This window comes from Lissotriton vulgaris, chromosome 7, assembly GCF_964263255.1.
Source record: "Lissotriton vulgaris chromosome 7, aLisVul1.2, whole genome shotgun sequence".
Classification (NCBI taxonomy): domain Eukaryota; kingdom Metazoa; phylum Chordata; class Amphibia; order Caudata; family Salamandridae; genus Lissotriton; species Lissotriton vulgaris.
In genome coordinates, this window is record NC_141695.1 from 1597091806 (window position 1) to 1597115488 (window position 23683).

Here is a 23683-nt window from a genome sequence, read left to right on the forward strand (position 1 = left end):
CGGACGTTGTTGCGCCTGGCCCGGCTCTCGAAATCCTCCAACCGGCGCGCAGCTGGTCGTTGGAGGTATGGAGTGCGAACCTCAGCCTGGAGGTCCGAGACATCAGTGGTCAAGCTCGCAGTTTTAATGTCCAGAGACTTGACCCGTTCATTCGTCTTACCCAGGTCCGCCCTAATGAGGTTAACCTCGATCGCCACAGTGTCAATCTTTGCAGCGAGAGTTCCATATTGTTGGCCCATAGCCGTCCGAACACTAGTAATGGCGCCCATGATGTCCTTTAGTGTCGGCTCCTCCGAGGAAGGAGTACCATCTCCAGTCCCTTCAAGAGCCTTGCTCGTCCCCCCCGGGGACCCTTTCGGGTGGGTGTAAGGCTCTATAGTCTGGGTTTGAATAACACCCCCACGATGCGTGCCCTTGGTGTTCCGCTTCTCGGCGTCCGCCTTGCCCGCCATAGAGGGCTTTGAACTCCCACGGAGTCGTTGTGATCTGGTCAAAATGATACCGCTCTCGATGGACCCCAAGGGCAAGCGGGCCAGGAACCAGAGCAAACGTAGGAGCCGTATTTAAGACAGGAATGCAAATGGGGCAGCTGTAGAGCGTCGTCAACAATGGCCCAAAACGAAACCGAAAGTACCACAGGGGCTGTGGGCGTGCCAAACTGGCCATTGTTGTTGAGTTGCCACCTGGGTACCTCGGGGACTCAAGTCCGGGGATGGTCCACGATATAGGCTGCAGACTTCAGGATGCAACAAGTCCGGTTTTCGGCGTCCGATTTAAGTTCCGAAAAAGTCCTCAGAATCAGCAGGGCATAGTCAACAAGTACCCGTCGTTCAAATCAGGATTTGTGGCAGGATAAATGCGGAGGCGAGAGGGTCTCAGGAGCCCTGTGCTCACGCGTCCATCTTGGATCCGCGCGAAGCTCCTCCTCGAGGGTCAATATTTGGTAATGCAACCCCTAATATTAATTACACGTTCATTGCTATCACGTAATAAGGAAAATTGTTTTCTGTAACATACACAAGACACAAATATTTGGTTGACTTATATCACCCATCGCCAAGCCTACTCACATTTTCTGTAACAAAATTTTCAGGCACTGAGAAGACTTGAGCTATTAAAGCCTGCTAATTAGTGCATTAAATGCATACCTCTATGATCACACAGCAAGTCACTGATTTGTATTCTCGTAGAAAAGACTAAAGGCCTGATTACAAGTTCGGAAGGTCTTACCGCTGTCCCGTGGTGGCAGCGGGACATACAACCCAGCCATGCTGAAGGCATTGCGGCTTGCTGTATCATGATGTTGCAGCTGGAAACATCTGACAGCAGTACCAACTGCAGTGTTTGCAGTATACCCCTGAGCAGATTAAGGTGTCAGGGGACTGGTGCAGGGGCCGTCAGCAATTTACAATATATAGTTACATATATGTTAATACAGGTATGTGACATGTACATATATGCATGATACAAGTGGAAAATATATTGTACAAGCACTTTTCCAATGCTGGTGTCTGGACCATATGGCCCAGTCCAGTCATTGGGAGTATAGGGGATAAAAGGACTTACCTGAATTTTAGCGACTGCTGGGTTGTTTTCTTCATGGTCATGTTGCTGCAGTGAAGTGGGGGCCTGGACAAAGGGTTCAATTTCGAAGACTGAAGAAAAAAGAGGGAAATTGGTGAGTTTGCACCCCATTTACTTTGTTTCTGCTGACTCAAAGCAGGCTTTCTCCCTGCCAAAATAGGCTCGATGGAAAACCAATTTGAAATTCTGACTGCGGAATCGTCTGTACTGCCCTTTGGTAGCTGCTTTCCCCGATCTGCAGCCGATATGGTCGGTGAATGTTTGGTGGTGGTGGTGCTCTGGCGGCCTTTAGTTCTGCTAGCCACCAACATCGTAATACGGCGGGCGCCTGCCAACTAGGGGGCGGGGTATCCAACGCCATTTCGATGGCAGTTAATTTTCAACCAAACTCGTAATCAGGCGTTCAGATTTGAATCCTTCTGAAGTTGAGCAGATGAGTACTGTCGTGCTAAGTGATAATAGTACTTGTTAATTTGTATGCTATGAAATATCAAGTGCTCTCTAAAAACAAACTTTTATTAAAACTTCAAATGGGGCACATTGAACATTGTGTTACAATTGGTGCTTGTGTTTGGGTTATAAGAGAGTGATTTGCACTTCAAGAAATGATTTCCACCCAGTCTGCCAGCCTCCATCTCTTTTATAACTAAAATATTAACTGCAGCATACAGAATACATTAAGCAGGGGAGTATCACAAATGATCTTCTAAAAAGGTGAAAGGCTGTATTTTAGTCAAGTCAAAGTGAGGGAGGAGTATAGATTTTTCCAAATGTTTTAAGGGTGATGATTGAACGAGTACATGAGTGACTGAATATTCATATATTCATTTTCATAGATATTATTATTAAATTACCCTTTATCCTACTAGGCACTGTCTGGGTGTCAATAGATTCAGGAGATTCAAAGGTAATGAAGGACTGGTTAGGAAAGAAATAAGTGTTTACAGAATACAGACCCCTCCAGCATAAGGCACCTTTCACTCACCAGTTCTCGTGCTTGGTCAGCCTCTTAACCATGCTGCTCTCCTCCATGTGGGTCAAGATCCTCTCGTTCTCCTCCTCGGACCAGTCACAGATGTGGATGTTCATGGACTGGCACACCTTGGGATTGCCCACCACAAAAATCCTCACACCTAGGCTCAATCTGTTCGGTTCCCCCTGTACCATCTTGCTGGTGATCTTCAGCTTGGTCTGCAGCAGAGTCCTAAGATTGTCCCAGTGGTTGGACCATCTGAAGGCCGGCAAGAAATGAAAAGTTCATATGCTCAGCAAATTCTCTATAAATAATTTCTAATGATTACTAACAATGACTTACACTATCCTCCTATAATTACGTGAAGCAAATGGTTGTATGTGTATAACACTGTACCTTTGAATAATGTACCTAAATATGTAAATAGACAGATGCTAACCCTGCTAGCAAGATGATCAGAAGAACTGCAATGGCTTGTCAGTTTGTAAGATTGTGGGTGATCAATGACTCTAAATTCAGTATGATCCACATTTATGGGGGTATTTTCAGTCTAGTACTCTTCAATTTAATCAGATCCTGTAGCCTCTACTGCAGCTCATTAGATAGCAGCCAACAGAACCACAGTTCAGGCATCTCTACCAGCCAGGGTGGGCATTTGCTTTGCAGTGCTATGCCACATTTTGATCCCGCTGGTGAAGGACGTGTCCTTGAGCTCTGCAGGGCAGCACTGCCAGGTAGGTCAGGGGTAGCCCTGACTTGGGCAGTTGAACAAAGTATGGGTCCCAGGGACCACTCCTAGGGCCATAATATCAAGAACAGGCAATAAAATGATCATTGCTTTATCGGCAGGAAACAGCCGCTAAAGCAGCGATAATGGGCTTGATAATAGGCCCTTGTGAATTCCCATGGCAGCCCAGGTTCTGGTGTTAACCTGGGCTGCTATGGGAATTCACAAGGGCCTATTATCAAGCCCAGTATCGCCGCTTTAGCGGCAGTTTCCTGCCTATAAAGCGGCGATAATTTTATTTTCTGTTCTTGATAATATGCCCCATAGATCCTCCATTCCATCAATCAACAAGTGGTTGAAGCCAGCACACCACTCCTGCAAAAATGCATGCATCACAGCTGTGGAAATACATGCATGTAAGGGGATTTGTTAGAATGAAGAACACAGCTCTGCAATTTACTCCCACAGCAGCACGTCTCTTTTGTCTTCGATTCTTTTCTTGTGCTGCCATCATAATTGAGAGTTTGAACACAGTAGATCGATCGGTCCAGGTTGGGAAACTGCTGCTCTCCCTCAGATATACTGAAAGCACCTTCTTATTGAAAACACCTTCATTCTTATCTTTCCATCTCGTTGTATCACTATCCTAATGTGTGCTGTGGACCAAGGACCAGTCGGAATAGTCCCTAGAATATTGGCTGTGGAACTATGAGATCGAGGTACAAATCTGCCCTGACTCACTAGATAATTTTGTGATTTCTGCAAAACATGTCACTTTTCTGTGTATCGCGACTTTTTTTGTCAATAATGTAATTTCATAGAAATCGGCTTAGATCCCAGTGTTAAGTTCCATATAAAAAATGTACACGCATATTTATCAGCCCTGTCTAGTCGTGCTGTATAACAGATCACATTTTGATTAATTAAAGTGTAGAATCATGATGAAATAGAGGATTAAAGTAAATAACTATGGGTTAGTACAAAATGCCAAGACATCACTGAAGAAATAAAAGACTGTAAAATGTATAAGAGGAAATTGTACCAACAAAGATAAACAACACAAATCAATGATATAGGCCTATACGCGACACAATACAATGACATACACCTGCTCTCAGAGCTCAAAATAACCCCAAAGGTAATGCGCTGAAAATATTTTCAGTCCCCACCCAAAACAAATTACTTCTTATCCCTAAAAATAATGAGCACATATTCACTTGAAGGTGTTAAAAGGCTAGAACAGTGTTCAGCGTGTAGCCACTGGGTTGACTCATCCATTTATCCATCCCCTAGCCAATGAAAAGGAGTCCCCTTTGTAGTGTGGGCTGGGCCTTGTTACGCACATTGTTAAGTTAGCATAGGCTTATTAGAAGTTTAAATGCCATTTTACCTTTTTTGTCGCTTTTGCACACAACACTGCATATAACTGTTGTTGTAAGTTAGGCTGCGTGAAATTCTTCACATGAGACTGTTTTCAGCATCCCTAGACTTACATCGTGACTTTAGTCTGCACACTGAGTGCTAAAGCCTCCAATGTTATCATAACAAGGTAGCTGTTGTTTGAACTGATCGGCTCACGTTCTAGCCATAACATATATGCAGCTGCAAGCCAACGTGATTCTGGCGCCTTTAATATCACACTGTAAACAGGATTTCAGGCACTTGGAAGAAGCCCGTTTTTCCAGAGAGACAGAGAGCTTTTGCAGATCCTGATGTGATTCACACCTGCTAATCTTGGAGGTATGGGGTCCCCCGAACAAGCCTAAGAGACCTTCTATATTTTATAAAACATATTTCCTAGCTAGGGAGGGTGATTTACTAGGTGCTATTGTACATATTTTCACCATCATTATAATATGATTTCTCCTTTTGTGTTTTATGGAATTGTAACAATACTGATCATATTATTTCTAATCATACGTCGGATTATGTTAGCAAAGATACTGCATCTTAGAGCACGTCATTAAAATACATATTTTAACCTGTCTGTGTCTCTTTTTTACTCCTGTTGTGGACTGGTATGAGAGTATAACGAAAGAGTGTTCTTCCTTCCCACCATTCCTGAGTATAACCTAAGTCACATGTTCTGGGTTGTCTAATCATTGGTTCCTTTGCTATAGGACGAAGAGCTAATGTGACACTGATGCTAGCTGGTTAGGGTTTCTATGCACTAAGGTGAGTTTTTTGGTACACCACAATTCACTGAGGTTCTGGGTCTCTGTGCACAGTTCTGCTTAGGAGCAGAATCCCTGCGACACCTTGAGGTGGGTGTTAAGCTGCATTGTTTGTGCCACAGGAAACAATTCGGCTAGTGGTGTGAACTTTATACATTTCATATATTGATATTGATGTGCCTACTGGACTGAAATTGATGATGATAAAGGGGGAGCGCCAGGAGCATGTTGGCTATGTCGATTAAAGTACACATGCACCAAAATGTATTCAAGTTATGTTAATCTGCTTTGTCTTGCATGAAAGACAGGTCGACAAATTCATGTACATGGAGTCAGGAAGCACCAGCCCTGCAGCTAAGACATTGCCTATGTAGACCATATTAGATACTATTTTCTGGATCACTCCTGCAATAATTTATGCAAGATAATGAAGACATATAGTCAACAAGTTTCACATCCAATTAGACTTTTAGGGCAGTCATATAGGAAATCTTAATTATAAAACCACACTTTCTGGATGGTACCTACTTTTTCCAGGTGAGGCTGAAATAATTCACTCTGCAATCAATGTTTTAGCTTCTTGAGTTCTTCTAGCTTTCTTTAGGTCTTTCTGGATTCCTATAGCCTCTCTTCATTCTTGAGGTTCTTCTTTTGCTCTTGGAGTCTTGAAGATGCTCCCAGATGCCTTGAATAGTTAAGGGTGAGTATCCCACATCGCCACTGCAGGTGAGCAGAGGAGGCCAGTCTTCTGCGTCATAAAGTACCTTTCTCGCCACTTGGAACTGGGCCATAAACAAGTGTCACCAGAAATCATTTTGCGAAAAAAGCAAAGCCCTTCAGCGGGTAATGATTGATCAAATTATTGATTGCAGTCCACCCAGTATGTACTTTTTGGCAGTAGCGCAAAGTGAGACGTTTGTACAACCTGTTGTGCATTTCGACCTTTGACCTGCTTGAATTCTGATGAAAGTAGGCTTGGCTATTCTGCGTTGCCGGTGAGGGTACTGAACTGATTACCTGGTTACTTGCCACCAGCAGTACGTCATGGCGCATACCTGGGCATACCAGAACAGCACAATGGAGCAGGAGGGTTATCGGTGCCTGTACTCTGGGGCCTCGATTCAGGCGTGTTTGCTCACCTTGTACATGTTCCTGGATGCATGATAAAGTACAGTGTGATGCTGAAAACACACAAAGGTGATATGTCAGCAAATTCAAAGACCAGGCAAGCCTCTAGCAATGCAGTTGATGAAGATGTGTTCCTGGGCAAAGCAAGCATAAAGGCACATGCAAAAAGATTAGTGCCATTGCACTACAGCATAGTGCAGGGCAGGTAGTATGTTCTTTGACAGTCAATGAGGATGTATTAAACATTACATGGTACACTCAGTGAACGGTCCTACCTTGTAGCATATTCCCAATGCTTTCTCCCACTGAAGATAGTTTTTGGACAAAATATTGGATTAAAAATAGCATGTGAGATAAATATACTATCAAAACTGAATATCGAAGGAAAGAATATATTTTTTGGTCTATAATATTGTTGTAAAGAATATAGTTGTCTTTAATATTGCTTACTTTAATATAATGGTAAAAATTACCATGTTTTAAATACTTTATACAAAATTCTTTTCCAGTAACTTCTCCGAAACAAATTCATGTACACCACGTTACTGCAGCGCCTCCAGTGTTTTATTGAAAAGTGGCTGCTAACCCCAATGCGTTTCGGCTTTAGCCTTGATCAAGGGACATGTAGTCAGCCATTTCTCAACAAGTAGTGGATTTCCAGTGCCATAAAAAAACATAGAACTCATGTTATAATAAAAATCTATTTCCACTGCAGCAGACATTTTGAAATATGTAGTGAATGCTGTACTAAATGTCTCTTGATTACTAAAGCTGGCCACAAATGTAAAGACTATCAATATTGTTGTTATTAAATACTTATACCGGAGAACAAAAAAGCATGCCAGTATTTCCCAACTAGAAGAACTGAGTATACAGTTAATGTTTTATAATAAATTTAGGCACAGGGGGCCTCATTTATGAAAAGTGACGCATCGCTGCGTGAAAACAGCGATGCGTCACTTTTCACTGCGCACTCCTTACGACATTCCTGATGCGTCATATTTAATGTATGACGCATCATGTCGCAAGGAGTTACAGATACGTCAGTATTTCTGACGTATCTGTAAGCGCAAAAGTGACGCATTGCTGGAGTGTGTCACAAAAGGGACGCAACTCCAGCAATGCGTCCTTTCACATGTGGAAAGCCCCATGTGAAAGGGCTTGCGTCAGTCGTACGCCTGCTGTGAGGCAGGCGCAAGATTTTGACGCAACAGCGTCCTAAAAGTGACGCAGTGAAATCTCATAGATTTCACTGCGTCACTATTACGAGGCTTTTTGCGGGGGAACGCCCCCTCTGCATACATTATACCTGACGCAGGTATAATGTGGCGCAGGGGTTTAAAAAGTGACGCATCTACCTAGATGCGTCACTTTTTAAATATGGCGCAACAAGGCGCATTTTGTACGCCGCTGGTGCGTCACAAAAAGTGACGCACCGGCGGCGCAAAACTGACGCAAGGCCTCATAAATAAGGGCCATGGTATTTACATTGTTATTATAAATGAAACATTTGCCAGAATAATACTTTCTTTAATTAATAAATGAATTCATTGTTATTTTGTTTTTTTCAGTTCCATTTTTAAATTACAAAGTATTATTTATTGTTATACTTTTGTTTCTGATATATATTTTAGAATCATGTTTTTGAACTTGTAGGGGAATAGGAGGGGAAGTTATATTCTATTTTTTTTAAATACTTTTTATGTTTAAATATTTGTTAAAACATTTATTTTTGATTTTTAGATGTTTGTTTATTATTTGATTTATTTTTTGTATTTGATTTATTCAGTAATTAATTAATTAATTTATTTGTTTGTCCTCATTAGCCTCAGATTCACCGTCCACAGCACTTTTCTTTTTTTTAAAGCTTTTATTAGCCATTTGGTACATTCATAATAAATTATACAACAGGTTCCAAAAACAGATATGAAAAAAAGACATTAATACAATCCATACATAGATTTTAGAGAGAGCAGAGATATCAAACTCAGATATACTAACCAGAGCATACAAACAAAAATATATCCTTACAACATTGCTTCACCAAAATTAAACGATTCCTAATGTCTTACTTTAACCTATACCCATTCTATTTCCTAACATATCTTGGCTGTTTCCCAACCATTTTGGTAAGGGGGCCCAGATCTTCACCCCTCTCTTCCTGGCTCGATAGCCCTTGTTTTTATAGAACACCATTTCCATATTATATATATTCAGTAGGTGGTGAAGCCAGGCAGTATATGCTGGTGGGTTTGAGTCTTTCCATGCTGTAGCTATTAATAGCCTTGGAACAGCTATTGAGACAAAAACAAAGTCCCTATGTGCAGATATTAACTCACAATGGCCATCATACCCAAGGAGCATAACCGGAGCATTAATCTTAATTGTGCAGTTCATCAGGTCATACCAAATATTTTCTATCCCCTTTATTAGAGGAGTCAGGGACGTACACGCAAAGAACATATGCGTAATGTCCGCAGGGCTATGCTGACATCTGGGGCAATGATCGTTGTCTCTTTTCCCCCACCCATAGAGTTTTGCTGTGGTATAATCTAGGTTAAACACCGTCTTATAGTGTTGAGTTTGAAGATTTGCAGCCAAAAATATTTTTTCTCCCAATTTTATTGACTTTTCAATATATATATCCTCATCCCTCAGTTTTGATGCCCACTTTGACTCTGCTTTCTCCATATAATCGGGTATTGTTTCTATTAAGATTTTATAGACTTCCCCAATCCTCTGATTCACCCGATATACTTTATCCATAAGCGGTATTGCACGTAGATTTTCCTGTTTCCTGACTCGTTTTTTATACATCCCCTCATTTGAATATATTTAAAATATGTTCTATTTCCAATCTCAAATTTCTGAGCCAATTCTGAAAAAGACTGCTTATCAACATTTTCGTTAAATATATCCCCAACACACTGTATGCCCACCTGCGCCCACTCTCAAGCCATGCTATCCCAAAATTCAGCAGGAAAAATCGATGATCCCCATAATGGGGTATATCGGTTACATTTTGGAATTTCCATAATGTTACATAATTTGCTCCAAACCGATCTAGCTGCTTTGAAACATTTGGAGTGGGATTTTTTTTAATAAAAACTAGATTCTAAGGGATCGATTCACAGAATGAACTTAAGACTCAATCCTAAACTTACTACTGTTTTGGTATTCACAGATTGCACTTACTACTTTTGGTATTCACAGAATTAACTTACTACTTTTGGCAATCACAGAATGCACTTACTACTTTTGGTATTCACAGAATGAACTTACTCATTTCGGTATTCACAGAAATTAGGACTCCTAACTTTAGGACTCCTAAATGCCTTCTGTGAACACCAAAATTCTTGAAATTAGGATTTTTCTCAATTTAGTAGTAGTAAAGTTAGGACTCCTAACTTTAGTACTACTAAATTGAGAAAAATCCTAATTTTAAGACTTTTGGTATTCACAGAAGGCATTTAGGTGTCCTAAAGTTCGTAGTCCTAACTTTACTACTACTAAATTGAGAAAAAGTGTAATTTTAGGACTGTCAGTATTCACAGAAGGCATTTAGGAGTCCTAAAGTTAGGAGTCCTAACTTTACTACTACTAAATTGAGAAAAATCCTAATTTTAAGACTTTCGGTATTCACAGAAGGCATTTAAGAGTCCTAAAGTTAGGAGTCCTAACTTCTGTGAATACCGAAATGAGTAAGTTCATTCTGTGAATACCAAAAGTAGTAAGTTTATTCTGTGAATGCCAAAAGTAGTAAGTTCATTCTGTGAATTCCAAAAGTAGTAAGTGCATTCTGTGAATGCTAAAAGTAGTAAGTTCATTCTGTGAATACCAAAAGTAGTAAGTGCAATCTGTGAATACCAAAACAGTAGTAAGTTTAGGATTGAGTCTTAAGTTCATTCTGCGAATCGGGCCCTAACTGTCTAAGCAGGAGCCCTGATGCTTCTCTCCCCAAAGCTAATTGATAGATTGATGGCACATTATCCTCACTCACACATTCATCTGCACCCAAGAGATCTCCCATTTCTAACACAAAATTTGCCAAATAATAGTAGTATAGGTTTGGAGCAGCCCATGCCCTTGGCAAAGTTAATGTCTTCAGGACTCGCCTAGTTTTTTGATAGCTCCAAATAAAGTTAGAGAAAATTGAGTTCCTTTTCTGAAATGAGCAGCGCAGCAGTTCTAGAGGGATTGTTTGAAATAAATAGAGTATTTTGGGGGGAAATCTTCATTTTTAGGACATTATTCCTGCCCACTAGTTAAATGCAAATTATCCAACTGTCGTAGCTCGGTGGATATCTCCTGTTGCACTGGGTCAATATTATTTGCCCATAATGCATCCATATCCGGCCCGATCTTTACTCCCAGATAAGTTGCGCTATCTGTCTGATGCTGATATTGAAAATGTCCCTGTCCGGTGCAGATTATCTGTGTCTTTCCTTTATTCAGACTGAGGAAATATAAATTTTTGGCCAAGTTATGTTCCCTATCGTGTACCCCACCGTCTCCATGTACGAGTTTAAAGTGCATGTAACTTCCCTCCTGTGCCAGCTATGAAGACGCAAATACATTTGCGTCCAACGTTAACATGTCCTCTTTCCGACCCACCCTGAATGGGTTGAATAGTCCGTTCCTAAGTATGCCATGCCAACGTCTTTTTGTGGTGTACTTTACACGTTTTTCAGCTCTGGCAAAGTAGGCCCTGAATTTCTGCCATCGAGCTTTTTCTGCCTTCTGACTCTGAAAACCTCAGCCCAGGCTGCCCAGGCTGCCCCCGTACCTGTGAACTCTGCCTTACTTAGCTCAGCCTGCTGCCTGCCAAGAATGAATTCAACCTTCGAGTTATCTGTTTCCCACTCCGAAGATGCATTCCTGCCTACTAGTTTAAGTAAACATTCCCCCAGCTGCAGAGCAAAAGGGCCTGGCCTTACTGTCTCTGTGCAAGTAATTCATAGCCTCTGTTACCACGCTACTATGGAAGGCCCATGCCCCACGCTCCTCATGCAGACACTTAGGCGCTTATACACGCACTCACAGTCAGTATAGAATAGCTTCTGCCCCAGAGACCTTTCCGCCCAGATAGCTCAGTTCCTAAACATCAGATATCAGATATGATAGAAGCACAAGTTGATCTGACATGCCAGACTCCTGTCTCTTTCCGCTAGTTGAAATGTCAAGTCCCCTGCACCCTTCAGCTTCACGTCAGTTACACGTCATGCAGCTGCGCGCGCATCCAGGCCTCAGATTTCTGCTGACATTGCAAGATTCTGCTTATTGTTGCCACCCACTTATGGCACCTACCTGTGACGTTTCTAGCACACACTTCTATGTTCACGCCTAGTTCACGCCTCCTAATTACGTATCATGACCACGTGTGTGTTTTATCTTGTTTCTCTCAGCTGTTACGCCTTCTGCATTGACTTCTATTATGTATATTAAGTATAAAAGTAATATAATGTCAATAAAGTATGCTCTATCCCTTCCTGGACCCTTTGTGGTTGCAGGAACCTGATATCCAGTTCCGGAACGATTCCTTTTTAAGGAATAAAACCCCTAAGAACTCTAACACCACGGACTCTGTTTCTTTCTTTCCGATTGAGTTATTATTGATTAAGTACTTACCTGCATAGAAATTAAGATGGTAAATTAAATATTTACGACATTTTGGCGCCCGAATAGGGACCCCTCCCCCAACTCACGCGCCGGTTGGTGCGTTGCAAACTCTGTCCCCTGCCATCAGTTAGACGGAACCTACGCGTACCGGCAGGATTTCCTGTATCTCCCTCTGGCCCACGGAGGCGACGAAGACTGCAATTAGCACCCAGACGAGGCGGTGAGGAGCGCGGAGGATCCCGACCAGAGCCTAGCCGAAAGAAGCAAGGTCCGAGGTGTCAAGAGGCCCACCAGTTTTCCGAAGTATCCACGTGTCGAGTCGAGTCGAGTCCGGTCCAGTCCAGTCGAGTTTTCCGAGGCCTTCTGTTTTCCGTGCTTCCCGGTGAGTACCATTGCTGGGACGTATCTAGACGGGTTTGGGTACACAAGTCCGGTCTGCATTGTTTTAGACAGTGTATCTGTACTGTTTAGCAGTATATCCGATGATTCAAGTTCTTGCACTGTTCTCAGCAGTGTATCTGTGCTGTTTAGCAGTACATCCGGTATAGGGGGTAGTAATAAGTGTTCTTAAATGTCTTTCTTCATGTGATCAATGTCGTTGTATGAGTGATTGTTTTTTTATGTGCATTATTGTGTTCTTGTGTAACTAGCTGTATTCAGTAATAAGTAGCAAGGATTGAGCATTCAGTATTAAGTAAACAAGATGCCGTTTTTCAACAAGTTAAAGCAAATAGGAACTAGGAAAGGGATGCTAGAGGAAGAAATTCCTATCCCCCCTAGGGACACTCCTGGAAATTTCATGTACCAGAAACATGGCATAGATGCCATATTGTATCTAGAATTATGGGCCGATTATACTAAGCATCTAGACGAAAGACACAGATGGCCCATTACCGGAACATGGGATGCTGAGTGCATCATGAAGGTAGAAGAAGCATTATGGAAAAAGAAAGCCAGACAATCTCAGAAAGACGCCATAGAATTTTGGCGTAAGGAATCACATAAGCGTACAGAAAAAGCACTCCGTAGAGAAGACAGACTTAAAGAATCAGATAAAGCTCAAGAAAACGAATTAGTTACTGAAGGGATCCGAGTAAAATCAGAGCAAATAGACCGCGCACGAAACAATCTTGTAAATGGTATGTATCTTGTGGCCGAAGGTTCGCCTGAAGCCACTTCAGAAATACCGAAAAATCTGCTGCCACCATTAGTTCCAACTAAAGTAACTCACAGGACCACTAAAGACATATTCCTGAATTCCTATCTAGAGGATGTAGCTCCCGCTTACACCAATCTGCCTGTCCGCGCCCTGCCTAACGGCGGGGACGGGGGTGGTAACCCGCCCCAAGATCATATTCCGCCAGTACCACAACAAGGTTCCCCCGCCCGACAGATTCCCCCTGTTCCACCACCTCCGCCACTTCCCGTACCTAAAATTAATACGCCGAAACAGCTTCTACCTGATCCTACTAAAAGACAAATTCAAGTGCCGATACAGACTCCACAAAGAGATAATGCTCAAGCTTCAGCCTCAGGAGGTGCGTCCGGGGGTCCCCAGACCCCGCCGCCAACACGTAGATTACACCTTAAGGATATAAAGAATCCTTTTATACTCCAATCACCCCGTCTCGACATACTCAAAGATCCGCTTCAAGTTTGCAGATACGACCCAGTACCTGGTAAAGATAATAGGATGTTTTTAGCATCACTACGCTTACGACAAGCTACCGATTACCTACTGTATTTCCCAGGAATGAAAGAGTACCTAGATAGAATATACAATTTTGTCCGGACTGGGGAAGACCCTGACAGTATTAAGGAAGCCATGGCATATCAGAAAGTCGACACTCAAGCGTCTCTACTACGTTTTTTCATAAATTGCTTAATAAGAGAACGAGACAGGCCTGAGACAGATCAGGATGAATTAGATGGACTCAACAAGTGGGGTCAAAATATATCTGAAGGAAAACATGACAAAGGGGGTTGCATAGCCAGTATGTACAAGAAAATAAGAAAAGAAGTAATAGAGATTCACAAAAAAGAAAAAGAAAAAGAGAATGCCTCCTCCGGGGAGGAGGAAGAACCTGAAGAACCAGAAAACACTACAGATACGATAGCGTATGTAGGTAAGGGAGCTTACCTTAGGAAAGGCATCCGTCCAGAAAGCAAGAGAGTTTTTCTCTCTGGCTTAACAAATCCGAATTCTACTGAACATCAGTTCCAGGAGACCGATAAAAGGCTTCAAGACCGAATGGGGTACCATGTACTCAATTCTATGGATGAACAAGAACTAGCTCGGTCAGCAGTATTATGGGCTAATAACCCAGATATATATAATGATGACACAGTAGCGCAGACATTCCTGAACCTTTCCCCAGACGAACAGAAATTAGCAGGTGTTTACATGATTCAGCACCTCCTCACGTTATATAGAAAGCAACATTCTGATCCAGGTCCCTTACACGATACATTAGAAGAACTACTCATGGATAGATGGAGAGGTTTAAGCACCAAATTAATTCAAATAATTCTAGAACAACGCCACAGATATAACACTTTCATAAGCTCCGAATATGTTCCCGCTCCACCCCCAGAAAGAAAAATGTATCATATGGAACGTCTGCATGGCATTGAAAGTCAGAACCCCTTACGAGAAGTGCATCCAGTTATGGGTGAGGATCATAACTTGAAACGTGTGTATGTACACACGCCTCTGACTAAGTTAGAACTGTTAGAAATGAAGAAACTAGTACCGTGTCATGATAGAGACCCTGCAGGTTTTCATAGAGAACTTAAGGACATGTTACTGATGGGGGATTACACATATGAAGATATCATGAAAATGTTAAAGGTACTGCTGCCCATGGGCATTTACGAGAAACTCAAGGAAAAGGAATGGGAGGTGGGAGAGAAAAAGATTGTATGGGCAGAAATAGAAGACGAAGAGAACAAACGTGTCCCAGGGGTAGGCCTTGGGGAGAAAACTAAAGCATTACCAGGTTTGATAGTACAGGTTCTGCCAAGATTATTGACAACCAGAAAGGAAGATTGGGACGCCATCTCGTCCTGTAAACAGAAACACGATGAAGATACTAGTGACTTCTATTCAAGATTCGAGAAATGTTTCATTATTAATAGTGGCCTTAAACCAAGTAGCGAGTCATATCCGCATCTTTTTGTATCAAAATTAGTCGAGAATTCCCTGCCATTAGTTAAGAACCGCGTGTATAAAGTTGAAAGTACTTGGCAGGCAAATACGCCATCCCAGATGTTACAGATGTTACAATACCATCAGAATAGAATTAGAGAAGAACAAGATCAGGAACAGAAACGCATGAAAGACACGAAAATGAAGATGTTAGTGGCCCAATCGGTTCCAGCCGACGGCCAGAGAAAGGGTGCGACCCAGACAGGCCATTCCGCAGCTCCCGTTAAAGGGACATGCAACTATTGCAAGCAGCCAGGTCACTACGTACACGAATGCCCAGTTCTGAAACATAACATAGCGACAGGTAAAACTAAAGAAAGACCGCATCCGCCTAGACAAGACCATAACCAGCATCAGTCTTCACAGAATATACAGCCCATGCAGAATACACAGCCTATGCATGCTTCATCACATACAGCACAGACAGTAGCGGTATCACAGCCGCAGCCCATTGCCGCAACTCAGCAAGTTTCACAACAGATGTACCAGTATGCCCAGTCCGCTTACCCCGATTATCCACGATATACATGAAACAGCCTAGAGAGGGAGGGTGGCTTGCCTCTTATTGAGATTCCTGTAGATCAAGAGGGTCCTTACGTACATAGTCAAGTATTGGGAAAAGACAGAAAGTTTTTAATTGACACAGGGGCAAGTCGTACCACAATCAGTCACGATGAAGTTCCAGGGGCACCCCTCTCAGGCTCACAGAATGTTTCCCTTGGTTTTTCAGGACAGCCTATTGTAAATGAGGTATCGAAACCAATTCCCTTGGCTGTGGGTCCATTATCACGTGTTACAGACCTATTACTCACGAAATCATGTCCAGAAAATCTGTTAGGAATAAAAACATTGAAGGCTCTAGGAGCCGTGATCTGCTGTTCCCCGGAGGGAGTTAGACTCTTTCTGCGGGATTTCAAGGGTCATTATGTGTTACGTGAGTTTGATGTCAGATTGAAAAATGTACCAGATCACTTGTGGGCAAAAGGCCCAACTGATGTAGGTTGTATGCACATTACACCATACCGTGTTACACTCAAACAAGGTGTAGTTTTACCCAGAATCAGACAATACAAGCTACCACCCGATGCTGTAGTGGCTTTACTGGAAATCATTGAAGAGCTCATTGCCCAAGGAGTGGTCGTAGAAACCGACTCCAATATCTGTAATTCACCCATCATTCCGATTCTTAAACGTACTGATCCCAATGCACCGCCAGTATATCGGCTGGTGATTGATTTAAGAGAACTGAATAAATGCATTATTCCACAGTACCCTGTGGTTCCCGACATCTCATCCTTATTAACTGCTATTGATTCAGAAGCAGCGTTCTTTACTGTAATTGACCTCAAGAATGCCTTCTTCAGTGTACCTATTGATCCAGAGAGCCAATATCTCTTCGGATTCAGTTTAAATGGACGAAGTTTCAAATTTTCACGCGCACCTCAAGGATTCACAGAAAGCCCCAGCATCTATAGCCAAGCACTGAAAAGACAACTTGATTGTATCACAATGCCAGTTAACACCGCTTTACTGCAATACGTCGATGATCTGCTGATCACCGCACGAAGTGAGCCCGAATGTGAACAAGCATCACTGACAGTTTTACATTTTTTGGCCGACAAGGGACACAAGGTGTCTCCTTCGAAGCTACAATTCTGTGTTCAGCAAGTTGTGTACTTGGGTCACTTGCTGTCCAAAGTGGGGAGACAGCTCACTCCCTATCGCATTCAGTTAATTGTAAATATGCCACAACCCCAGACACAAAAGGAAGTGCGGGCCTTTATAGGCCTCACCTCGTACTGCAGACAATGGATTTCCCAGTATGCATTTCTAGCCAAACCACTCATTCAGTTAACAACACAGGAGGCAGCGACTTCGACTGTCCTCCCTTTGACTCAGGAACATACACAGGCTTTTGAAGAATTAAAGAAAGCTTTATGCCAAGCACCAGTTCTAGCGACACCATGTTACAGCAAACCTTTTACACTTTTTGTTACAGAACGTGAGGGTACAGCATTGTCTGTCCTCACTCAAGATCAAGCAGGTTCACATAAGCCTTGCGCTTATTTTTCAAGTACACTGGATTCAGTAGCTCAGGCACTTCCTGCGTGCTTGAAGTCAGTAGCAGCAACAGCATTAGCAATCAGACAGAGTGATTCAATTGTTTTAGGTCATCCATTAACAGTTCAAGTTCCACATTCTGTAGAGGTTCTTTTCAACAGAACCCAGACTCAGCACTTGACTATAGCACGACTGACAGGTTATGAATTGACACTATTCCAGCCACACATAGAAATCAGACGCTGTAGCATTCTGAACCCCGCAACATTGTTACCTACAATTATGACAGATCCAACCCCGCATGATTGCATAGAAATCATTAATATAGTAACAAAACCTCGACGAGACCTAACAGATGTTCCACTGACAAATCCAGACCTGACACTTTATGTGGACGGTTCATGCATGAGAACAAGTACAGGAGAATTAGTGGCCGCGTATGCAGTGACCACTGAAACTGAAGTTAAAGAAACACACCGTATTGACACACTGTCTGCTCAAGCGGCGGAGCTCATCGCTCTGACCCGAGCTTGTATTCTAGCCAAGAACAGAAATGTTAACATATACACTGATTCCCGCTATGCGTTCGGAGTCGTACACGACTTCGGCCTATTATGGCAAGAAAGAGGTTTCTTGACCTCTCATGGTGCCAAGATCCAGCACGGTCCCCTCATTCAAGCACTATTAGAAGCAATACATTTGCCCTCGGGCATATCAGTCATGAAGTGTAACGCACATACTAAGGTTACAGATTCTGTTTCCCAGGGTAACGACCTGGCAGACCAGACAGCAAAACATACAGCATTGACTCACACCCAGACTACTGATGTGACAAAGACAATAGTACCAACTCAGTGTATGTCAGTCAGGGATCCCACCCTAGACGTAATCGATATTCAGACACATGCCACTCCAGATGAAATAAAGAAATGGACTGAACTAGGAGGGATCCAGACAGATCAGGGATGGGTCAGAAAGGGAAAATCTACATGGTTCCTCCCCGACTAAATGGTCCAAATCATGATAAACACAGCACATAGTCCTGCACATCTAGGAGAAAAAGCTATGTTAGACAGTTTACAGAATCTCTGGTACAACAAACACTTACGAGCAGCAGCAAAACAGAAAGTGCGTACTTGCATGATCTGTTGTCAGTTCAATCCAGGTAAAAGCGTTCCTGTAGAGCAAGGTGGATTTCATCCTCCCGATCACCCTTTTGAAGTCCTCCAGATGGATTATATCCAGATGGACCGTTGTCGAGGATCCAAATATGTCCTCGTAGTTGTTTGTGCACTTTCTCGTTGGACCGAAGCATACCCAGTCTCAGATTACACTGCCCCGACCACTGCCAAGCAGCTGGTTCGAGAATTCTTCCCACGATACGGCTTGCCTCGTGTCGTGTACTCAGATAACGGACAGCCGTTCTCATCCGAGCTCATGAAGCATGTCTCCCTTCTGCTAGGATATCAGTGGAGATTCCATTGTGTCCGACATCCAGAAGCCGCAGGCCTTGTAGAAAGGCATAACCAGACACTAAAGACCCGCCTTGCCAAAATATGCCAGGAGAAAGGGGTCGACTGGATAGTCGCCCTGCCAGTTGCACTGTTCTATATGAGAATGGTTGCCCATTCGAGATCAGGACTATCCCCGTACGAAGTGGTCTTTGGCAGACCACCGAATATGTGGGGGACGCCCATGCCTAAGAAAATTACTGATGTTGATTGTAACATGTTGACAGATTACCTTGCCTCCTTGATGTCTGCACTCCAATCATGTCGTTCACAGGTTGCCGCAGCCTTTCCTGACAACACTGATGTAAAGCCGCATGATGTCCGTCCTGGCGATCTGGTCTTAATTAGGAACTTCGACAGGAAAAGCCCGTTGGAGCCCCGCTGGAAAGCGCCGAAGACCGTCCTTCTTACTACAAGGACCGCAGTGAAGGTGGAGGGCAGAAAGGGGTGGGTCCACACGTGTCATATTAAACAATGCAACGAACTGAAACCAGACCCTGACTCGTCCACCCCCACCAAAGACTGTATTAAACCTAGTGACTTTAAAGTACCCGAACGAGAGAAAACTCCCCAAGAGGAGTATAAACAGAAACTTCGATCTAGCAAGTCAGACAGTTTAATTGTTTAAGTCCTCCCCTAGGTGAATCGGTTAAATAGTTTCTGACATGTATCCCCTAGATCGAGATAGAGAGAGAGAGAGACAATTCAAGAAACGTACCTATTGCAAATCACTGCGTAGTCACTGTATAGTGACATTATTAATTATGTTTTTTCTAAGTCTTCTGATTATTGTTGCGAGTATACTGCTTCCTATCTATTACCCTATTTTCAAGCGTGAACAATCTGCTTACAATGTTTCTGCTGAACATTCTTTTAGTACATTACCCCCTCACGAATTATCTTACAGACTTGCGCTGCGCAACAACACATTCATTAGCATGTTACATCACTCCCATCAGACAAGCAATGCTACAAACTGTTGGATATGTGGCCGACTCCCTCCCCACCAGAAATACAAGGGAGTTCTGCCCCTCTTTCCGTATCCGTTCACTCACAATGGCTCCTGTGGTGCATGGAGTAGATTGATTAATTCTTTAGATTCTGATATTGCTGTTACCCGCGAAGGGGGCTGGGTTTGGGGAAACCTGAATTCAGTTCTGTTCGACGTCTGTTACCCTGATAAAAGTGGACGATCCGTTAGAATAGGAACTGATCTAGAAAACGAAGTATATGGATTAGGAAATTACACAGTTAACCTCATGATCCTTACTATTGAGTCCGAAGCTGCACCCATTCTTCCCGCTATGTCAGTATTACCAGTCACTGGTCATCTTTGTGTTAGAAAGAAAGGTTCAGTACACTTAGGTCATAGTAAATGTACCGCTGTGGTCGAATTCACTGATGAGGGTAGGTCCTCATTTCGAGCTACACGTCATTCCTACTTTGTTTGTGGCCATACCGCATACATACGTTTACCTCCCGATTGGGATGGTACCTGTTACATTGCTTTCCTTCTGCCCCCTGTTTTCCTAGCTCCTCCTGATTATCATAGAAATACAAATCTAGTAAAAGATAGATTCCGAAGAGATCTCCCGATTGTCGACTATACTGAAACGGCATGGGAGCAATACACAGATTTTAATAAAGGATTCTTTTTCTTCACAGGTCCCGTCCAAAACAGTAAATTAATACGTAGACTAACTAGAACCCTTGAAGCAGTAGTACATGAAACTGCCTCCGCCCTAGGTAACTTAACAGAGGAGCAGTCTGCTATGCGGATTGTTGTCCTTCAAAATCGTCTCGTTATTGACGTCATCTTGGCAGATAGAGGTGGAGCTTGTAAGGTCATCGGGTCAAGTTGCTGTGTTTTCATTCCAGAAAACGCGCCATCTGTATACAAAGCTATTACACGTCTTCACAAAATTGCAAGTTTAATACATCAGAATCCAGGCACCTGGACTTGGTCCGGTTGGTTCTGGACAACGTTGTCCGCTTGGGGATGGAAGATCCTATCCTTCCTAGGCATTGGCCTTGTCATAGTATTCAGTTGCTGCCTGTGCCTACAGTGTGGGCCGGCGATATGTGGACTGTGCGCCACATCGTGCATTGAACATTCCAGTTTTCTCTCAAACCAACAACGGAAGAGAGACGAGCAAATTATGTTACAAGAACAGACTGATCAATTCATGATGATCGAGATATCATGAAGGGTCCGTAGGGAACAAGGAGGGAATGAGGAAATATAAATTTTTGGCCAAGTTATGTTCCCTATCGTGTACCCCACCGTCTCCATGTACGAGTTTAAAGTGCATGTAACTTCCCTCCTGTGCCAGCTATGAAGACGCAAATACATTTGCGTCCAACGTTAACATGTCCTCTTTCCGACCCACCCTGAATGGGTTGAATAGTCCGTTCCTAAGTATGCCATGCCAACGTCTTTTTGTGGTGTACTTTACACGTTTTTCAGCTCTGGCAAAGTAGGCCCTGAATTTCTGCCATCGAGCTTTTTCTGCCTTCTGACTCTGAAAACCTCAGCCCAGGCTGCCCAGGCTGCCCCCGTACCTGTGAACTCTGCCTTACTTCCAGCGCGGCCCACCGCGCTTAGCTCAGCCTGCTGCCTGCCAAGAATGAATTCAACCTTCGAGTTATCTGTTTCCCTCTCCGAAGATGCATTCCTGCCTACTAGTTTAAGTAAACATTCCCCCAGCTGCAGAGCAAAAGGGCCTGGCCTTACTGTCTCTGTGCAAGTAATTCATAGCCTCTGTTACCACGCTACTATGGAAGGCCCATGCCCCACGCTCCTCATGCAGACACTTAGGCGCTTATACACGCACTCACAGTCAGTATAGAATAGCTTCTGCCCCAGAGACCTTTCCGCCCAGATAGCTCAGTTCCTAAACATCAGATATCAGATATGATAGAAGCACAAGTTGATCTGACATGCCAGACTCCTGTCTCTTTCCGCTAGTTGAAATGTCAAGTCCCCTGCACCCTTCAGCTTCACGTCAGTTACACGTCATGCAGCTGCGCGCGCATCCAGGCCTCAGATTTCTGCTGACATTGCAAGATTCTGCTTATTGTTGCCACCCACTTATGGCACCTACCTGTGACGTTTCTAGCACACACTTCTATGTTCACGCCTAGTTCACGCCTCCTAATTACGTATCATGACCACGTGTGTGTTTTATCTTGTTTCTCTCAGCTGTTACGCCTTCTGCATTGACTTCTATTATGTATATTAAGTATAAAAGTAATATAATGTCAATAAAGTATGCTCTATCCCTTCCTGGACCCTTTGTGGTTGCAGGAACCTGATATCCAGTTCCGGAACGATTCCTTTTTAAGGAATAAAACCCCTAAGAACTCTAACACCACGGACTCTGTTTCTTTCTTTCCGATTGAGTTATTATTGATTAAGTACTTACCTGCATAGAAATTAAGATGGTAAATTAAATATTTACGACAAGACAATAGCCTGACCTACTGTCGAATTCCTCTGCCATTCTCTCTATTTCTACTATTGTTGACAGGGTTTGATGTAATTACCGCAATATCGTCCCCGTAGGCAAGGTTTTTTGTCTCATATCCATTGATCACATAGGGGTCAATCGTTAAGTTCTCAATAACCTGTCATACATGGATCAAGATATATAGCAAACAAGATTGGAGAGCAAGGGCAACCCTGCAGAGTGCCCCTTGCTACCTCTATAGGATCAGATGCCATTCCCATCATTTGTAGTCTAGCCGATGGATTGTGATACATTGCCTTGATTACTGTTATCATTTTTGGAACCAACCCTTGTTCTGCTAACGCCTCCCACAAATACTGCCACTTCACTCTATCGAAGGCCTTCTCTGCGTCCAAGAGAATCACAGCCTGCCCATCCCCCCTTGCTGCAGCTAGATCTAACAAAGATATTACTCGCTGAGTGTGATCCGTTGTTCCCCTTCCTGGCACAAATCCATGCTGCCAGGGAGAGACCAAGCTGGCTATGATTCTCTGGAGCAGAGTAGCTGAAATTTTTGAATATACCTTTGTATCTGAATTTATCAGTGAAATAGGTCGGTATGACCCAGGTGCTGATGGAGGTTTCCCCTTTTTATGGAATATAATTATATCTGTCTCCTTCCAAGAGTTAGGCGGAATCCCCCGGTATTGAACATCCAGAAACAGATCTTGAAGAAGTATAGTCAGCTCGCCTTGAAGTAATTTATATAGTTCCACTGGAATTTTATCTGGGCCGGCGGCCATCCCTGAAGAGAGTGAATTTAAGGCTGAAACAGTTTCCTCTAGTGTGATCCCACCTTCTAATTCTGTGGGTATATCTGGATCAAATTTACTAAGCAAAGAGCCTTCCTTTTCTATTACTGACAGATTATCACCTGGATCCTGCTGGTATAGGTTACTGAAATACTGCTTTAAAACCTCTATTATCTTAACAGTAGATGTTTCCATGTGTCCCTCTGAGTTTTTAATTTCAGTTATATTATTTCTGTTAGTCTTTTGCCTGCTTCTGAGGGCCAATAGTCTACCTGTCTTTTCTCCGTATACGTGCATCTCTTTTCGGTACGCTTGGAATGCCTGGGCTACTTGTGTTTGAAACACGTTGTTAAGCTCTGCTTTGACTATTATTATTTGGTTCCTAACGTTCATTGATCTATTGCCTGCCCCCTGAGATTTTCTTTTGTATTTTCTGT

At 43.0% G+C, this 23683-nt stretch overlaps 1 pseudogene; it reads right to left on the reverse strand.

Annotated features, from left to right (window-relative positions):
* LOC147706066 (phosphoenolpyruvate carboxykinase, cytosolic [GTP]-like) overlaps window positions 1-23441 on the reverse strand; it is a 58262-nt pseudogene extending 34821 nt beyond the window's left edge.
* Between the last annotated feature and the right edge of the window lie 242 nt (window positions 23442-23683).